This window comes from Gymnoscopelus braueri (genome assembly GCF_963280865.1).
Source record: "Gymnoscopelus braueri genome assembly, chromosome: 8".
NCBI classification, from domain to species: Eukaryota; Metazoa; Chordata; class Actinopteri; order Myctophiformes; family Myctophidae; genus Gymnoscopelus; species Gymnoscopelus braueri.
This window is the reverse complement of record NC_137609.1, coordinates 20,221,990-20,229,049: the sequence shown is the minus strand read 5'-3', so window position 1 is coordinate 20,229,049 and position 7,060 is coordinate 20,221,990. Positions and strand designations below refer to the sequence as shown.

At 41.8% G+C, this 7,060-nt stretch overlaps 1 protein-coding gene across 3 annotated transcripts in view; it reads right to left on the bottom strand.

Moving 5' to 3' along the window:
• Nucleotides 1-6,003, bottom strand: part of arhgap32b (Rho GTPase activating protein 32b) — a 106,512-nt gene extending 100,509 nt beyond the window's left edge. For all 3 annotated transcript variants that reach the window (XM_080436622.1, XM_080436623.1, XM_080436624.1), the window contains exon 1: nt 5,861-6,003. The gene's annotated coding sequence lies outside the window, so the exon portion shown is untranslated. The remainder of the gene's footprint in view (nt 1-5,860) is intronic.
• Between the last annotated feature and the right edge of the window lie 1,057 nt (nt 6,004-7,060).

Here is a 7,060-nt window from a genome sequence, read left to right as displayed (position 1 = left end):
CGGATGTAGCCTGAGCTCCCAAAAATAATTCCCTCAGAAACCAGACATAGTGGTAGTGGGTAGTCCCATAAACCTCTGAAATCTATATGTATCCTGCTTGGTATACTTTGTTTGGTATGTCCGTGTTTATTCTAACTCATAGCAACTGGCAACACTACTATATATGGCATTCGTGAAGGGGAACGATAACATGGCAGTGCCCAACCGGATACCGATATTAGTTTAATTAATACAGAACAATAACCAGGCTTTCCACCGTATGGAACGCCTGGTGATGGGAGGTTAGCCCACACCATGAGTGTGCCACTGGTCATGCGTTTGCAATGATACACACCTAAATCTAACACAACCATTATTAATTTGTTTAGTGGCAGATGCACTGCCTACATCATGGTGTACTATAAGGTCAGCGTTGTGCAGTCTGCCATGTTTTTCTGCCGTTAGTTTATGCCCCTTTAATACAATTCTTCTGGCATATATTGCACATTTTTCTAACAACAATTTTAAATACCAGTACATCTGAGGTTTGAATAGCTTAATTACTGTACTATGCAAAAAATGTATTGTTACAGCATCCTCTCTCAGTCCAGCAATATTATTCAATGAAACTTGGTGCACTTATAATACGACAGAAATGTTAGTGTAATTCTGACTATACTGTGGAAAGAGGAAGTAACATCAATCAACCTAATCACTATCTACAGTACCACTTTGACAGCAATGGGGGAACATGGGAACTGGGCATCCAATGAACCCTAACTGTCACTAGAGATATAATCTCAGTGAATGAGTGTGACCCACAATAGGCCTAGCTTTAGGCAATGCTTTGTTACTTGGGGCCTGTGCTCTAGGCTTTGGAAAACACCACCAGAGATGGCAGAGCTGTCAAAATCTGTATAATCTTTTAAACCACTTCTTAAATGATGTCTTCTTTTCACAGACAGAGTTTCTGACAATTTCATTCATCAATTTTCTTTGTCAAATTTGTCAACTTTAGTGCAACAGCAAGATAAACATTGAAATTAACAGACTATAACTAGGTCATTGGCAGTAAACAGAGAACTGTAGTAATGACAGAACTCTCATTTACACAAATCTGTAAATAAATTGAATATGTCTGGACATGATGTGTCTGGAAAATTAAGAGTAAAATTATTTCTCATTGTTTGCAGACCAATCACTCAGTAATCACTCAAAGTAATCACTCAAAGTAATCACTCAATTTAATTCAGGACAGTGCTATTTACCCATCAATCAAACAAACAAGCACGTTTGACACTGTGTCCATAGAAGTAGGAATAATGTCCCTGCATGTTTTATGATGATGACTGTGTGACGTCTGGATATAGTAGAGGACATCCAGCTCACGTACTGAAGTACAGCCTACCGTGCTGTATGTGTCCCCCTCATTGCTTACGTGGAGTTTCACACAACTTGTTGCCAAAACAGCCCTGAATGAGAATTCCATTTCGTCTATTCTACCTCATTATCCTCCGCGCTGCCATTGTAGGAATACCGCGGCAGCTCTCTAACCACCCCCTTGCTCAATGCCAGAATTGTTTACGGGGGAATGGAATCTCCATCCGGAATGCCATGGCATCTTTTAGAGGCCTGTGACTGTGCAGGGAACAGGAGTGGGGATGCTTTTCATGCATGGACTTATGTATGTGGCGAGTCTGCAGCTCTGTTTTGTTTGTGGGGATCAGGGCTGAGGACAGAGGAGGATGCCATCGCCATTTGTATAATTAATGAACATGCGGAAGGGAATGGCACATGAGTGCACGGCCCCCAGAGAATGCTTTATTAGTATAGAGCACAGGGTCGGGGGTCATGTGTGCCTTTGTACGTGGCCATTGGCCACGGAGAGACAACCTCTGAGTCGTTTAATATTGATTGCGCAACGCACAAACATAATTATGTATTGTAAATGGGTGACACAAATAATTTCACCGACTTCTTTACACCATGTAAACCTGTGATGTGACAATAAATCTGAATAACCGTATTAGGATATTTATTGTCAAGTTTATTTGTTGATCTATCTATCTATCTATCATCCATCCATCCATCCAATTTCTTTACACCTGTAAACCAATGATGTGACAATAATCTCTATCTATCTATCCATCCATCCATCCATCCATCCCTCCCTCCCTCTCTCCCTCCCTCCTTCCACCCACCCACCCACCCACCCATCCATCCATCCATCTATCCATCTCTCCATCTCAAAGACAGTGTAATGGAACTCGAGTGATTTTCTATATGGTATCAACCACAGGGCACAGGGAACGGGAAACGTGATGAAAAATGTGGCAATGAAAACACATGCAGCCACCCAACCCGATCTCCAGAGATTACCGTAACATTGCACGGAACGAGTGCACTTCATTCCGTGGATAGCCGCCTCGGAACTGGTACGGCGCTCCCTTTGTGACAAAACCATTTCGGAGGCGCGCAGTCACAGGCGAACTGTCCCCCCGTGAAGGACCACCGAGGGAGCTAAGGCGACCGAGTTGCCGTCCTGAACGGTGGGACGTTCGCCTGTGCCTACTCAGCGCCGTTTGAGTTATGTACCGATAGGCACAGAATCGTAATTTTTTTTGTGGGGACTGCTCTGCTTCCGGGTTTTTCCGGGTTGCGACTGGTTACGCCCACCGTGGGACTCGCCGTACATATGCACGCAATTCGGGAGTTCCGAGGCGGCTATCCACGGAATGAAGTGCACTCGTTCCGTGCAATGTTACGGTAATCTCTGGAGATCAGGCTGAGCCACCAGCAAAGCTAAACAACACAACAAGCACTCAGCTGACTAACAAGAAGCGGCCCATTGTAACTATTTAACCATGAGTCAAGGCGTTATGATATGGATAAATATATTAGGGTAGCTGATGACACATACTCAGACTAAAATCTGCATAAATTCAGGCTGGCATTCATTACAAGGACATTTACACAGAGATGCTGTTGGTAATGAAAAGCACAGATGGGGCTGAAAGTTTGTTATTTGACAGTGGGTCACCTACGGCAGTGACCTCCAAGAGGTGGACCACATGGTAGCTTCAAAGTCACGCCATGGTTAGTGCATTTTTTGCACCAACTCCCACCCAGTGTTTTCATTATCAATGTCAGAGTGATGCTGAATGTCAAATAACAAAACAAGACTTCAGAAGGAGACCTTAAAACAAAGTAAACTTGCCAGCCAATAACATGTAATATAGAGTATTTTACAATTATGATTACAACAGGAGTATGAAAGGGATAGTTCACCCCCAAAAAAATCTATCGATTAGTCTCCCCATGGACTGCCGGTCATAAAATTATTGGCTTAGGAATGCGACAAAAAACTAAAAATATCCATGAATTCAAGTCTTCATGGGGTGACTAATCGATAGAAAGGGGGTTTAAAGGGATAGTTATCCCTTTAAATGAGCTTCATTTTCAACTGTATCTTCATATAATTGGTCCAAACTAATGATCATTACAATTTCTGTCTACTCACTCTGCATCTCACTTTCATCTTTGATGAGGATTCCAAGCTAATAGAAACTACAGCTTTTCTCTTCTTGGAAAGTTAGCATGCTGAAATAGAAGCCATTGTTCTTAGTACATAAATAAAAAATAAAAACTTGTTCAAAATGACAAAACCTGTCTACCGATGATGTCACTGGTAGGCAGGATTCTGAACTGTCCACAGCTCTCCTCTGAAACATAGTGAGAGGACAGAAATGGTACCATCTTAAAATGAGCATTAGTAAGGACCAATTATGTGAAGATGGGTGAATGGGTGAAGTGGTCCTCTAAGACTCTATGTTATATGAATTGCAAACAGTGGTAAAAAGGAACTAGACAGACAAAAGTGCAGCAATAATGTACACTTGCAGAGTCAGGCGTATTCTGTTTTACAGGTAGTCTATTTTATTCCAAAAGTAAAGCAAACAGATTTGCAAATAATATCACAAATTAATTTGGTGTTTGCAATACCTGGACTGAAGTAGAATAGCTGAACAAGCCTGGACACAGTATGCAGCAATGGCATGTTGAACCCAATTTTAATCTTCTAAGCAAACAAACACAAACATTGCAAAATACCCTTTTTCATTTAGTGTGTCTAATGTGATACATATCACATAAATACTTGAATGGCAGCCCAGCTACTAAGGCTGCCCAATTGCCCATGGGCCATATAAAGCTAACTTGGACTAGTAGGATGAAAAGAATGAAACACCATCTTCTTTTAGGCCATGGACCTACTCTGCAGTTACCAGTATGACCGGATTGTGTTCCTGCTGGCCAATCTGGCAACAGTCTGAGAGAGTGAGGTACAGTACATTAAAATATGAAGCTAAGAGAAAGTGTTTATTTTCTCATAGAAGCAACAATAACAAGGGAAAATCATGTCGTATTAGGTCAACCCACAACTGATACGTGCCTAGTGCTACACATCGTCACAAACAGTGACAGGGCTCCAATACAGGCTATGTGACTGGTTGGGAGTGGACGTGCCAAGTAAGTGAAGGAAGCCCTATTATTGGATAGCGCTTCAAATAACATCTAAAACAGTGATGGAACAGCGAGCGGTGTGACGACATTAGCTCCATGTTCCCAAGATCATTGGTTCAAATCCCACTGACTGCAGGTTAGTGGGATTAGTGGGTATACTTTTTTATTACTCCAAGCATGTCACGACATGTTTGGTTTGGGTTACACATGGGTGTATGGGTTGTGAGGGTAGGGTTAGGTTAGGGTTTGGGTTAGGCATAGTTTCGTCAACATGCAACGTCACAAGGGCAGAGCTGCAAAATGTGACGAGTTGGGCGTGAGAAAGCGTTCTGCGTGCAGTACAAATGAATGCCAGAAAAATAATATGTTTATTTTACCAAATATCCAAGGCAAAAATGGAACAGGAAATTGTCTTAATTGGCACCACCCACTGTACCTCAAATGTACTAACCCATGATCCCCAATACCAGGCAGGTAACTAAAGTATTCCCACACAATTTGGGAGGCAGAGGTTGTTAAATACTAGGGAAGCCAGCTTGCTTCTGGAATTGCCTCTAATCCCCACAGCATCATGGAAAAAGAGGACAGAGAATAATGAATTAAAAAATGAGCTGTTCTCCCCAGCAACTACCATGTAAGTAACATTCCCTTGAGCAAGATGCTCTAGCTACTACCCCGAAACAACTCAATGGCCATTATGTCCTGTAAGCGTAAGGCAGCCCTGATGTGAATAATGTATTGCTAACTGTAGTCAACTTGACTGTTCAAATAATGACTAAAATAAAACCACAATTATTTGATTACCTATAACCTAATACAAGAAATTCATCACTATAGGTTTGGTCAATTATGTAGCAGCTATTATATCATTCCCAAGGAGACCCCCTCCCACTTGGGGCTTTCAAATGAGAGAAGTTGAGATTTTGTATTATAAATTGTTTCTAATAGAAGCAATAAAATCAAAATCAAAATCTCACCCTGATGCATGTGCTTTCTGACAGCGGTAATATTAACTGGCACATGCATTATTAATAATAGTAAGGCAACACACAGCAGAAAGCTCGAAATAGAATGGTTTGCAGCCAGCGTGGGACTGAAATGGGTGACATGTGCAAGACACAGCTAGACAGCTCTATCTATATATGCTATCAGTTAGTAAGCTTAAGTTATTATCTCTCTCTATATCACACACACACACACACACACACACACACACACACACACACACACACACACACACACACACACACCCTCTCTCTCTCACAGAGATTGAGGCAAACACTGGCCGCCGAGATATAATTATAACCAGGTTATTACGAGTGCAATACATCATATCAATCCGTATAGAGTACATAATTACCTGTGATGTTGTTTAAATGAAGCTGGCAAAAATACACGTCGGTGGAATGAGTTTTACTCTGGCCGTCGCTCAGTCTGTGTGCTTTCAGTTCACCACTATCTCTTCTTGTCCTCCACACACACACAGTGAGTCCACAGACACCACTATCTCTTCTTGTCCTCCACACACACACAGTGAGTCCACAGACACCACTATCTCTTCTTGTCCTCCACAGTCCACCACAGACTCCACTTGGTCCACCATCAGAGTCAAAACATACCAGTCACATGTTTGCCTCTTCTCTCCAGAACGACGCCAGTCGTCGGTTCGAGGGTTTGTTGCATTTGTTTGTTTCGGAACAAAAAAAAAACGAAGCTCGCGCAGGACAGCTCGTGGGGTAGCGTTCATTTAGTTGTAACAGTTGAAAGTCTAAATGTAAAATGTAGGCTATATATGTAGGCTGTCGATTAACGTGCCATTCCCCCTACCTTCCGAAGCAAAGCATTGCTGTTATTCAGTCCTAGTTGGGAGTAAACGGTGACTGTTTCCAGGATGAAACTTTAACTAAAGAGACGTTTAAAAAGCTTCCCTCCCTCCGCAGCGTTGAGCGGCTCAACGTGTGAATGAACTGTGTGTGAGCGGCGAGGCGCGCGCATGGCCATCATTTGGAATAATGTGCGCAGTCGCGAGCAGCGAATCAGAGCACGACGATGTATGGCTTGCAAAAAAACACCCAAAAGCAGTGATGGAGGAAGTAAGTTCTCACATGTTTTACTTGAGTAAAAGTATCAATACAATGTCTGTTACTTACAAGTAGATGTCGCATATTAGAATTGTAGGCTACTTGAGTAAAAGTACAAAAGGTTTCGACATCAAAATATACGTAAAGTACCAAAAGTAAAAGTAGTCATTATACAGAATGTCCCATTTCACAGGTTCAAAATGTAAACAAGTATTTTGAAAATAGCCGATCTACAATCGGCTATTTTCAAATGGCCGAAATGTATAGGGCTGAAGTGGTTAGTGTATTTTGTAATAATAATCTACAAAGTAACTAGTAACTAAAGTTTTCATATAATTGTAATGGAGTAAAAGTACAATTTACCTCCCAGATGTGTGGGGGGCAGTGGGGTAGAAGTAGCTCTTGTCCATGGCGTCCACGGACCAGAGCTTTGTTAATACTGTGTTAATACTGATGTAAGTAAAAAAAATACCAAAAAA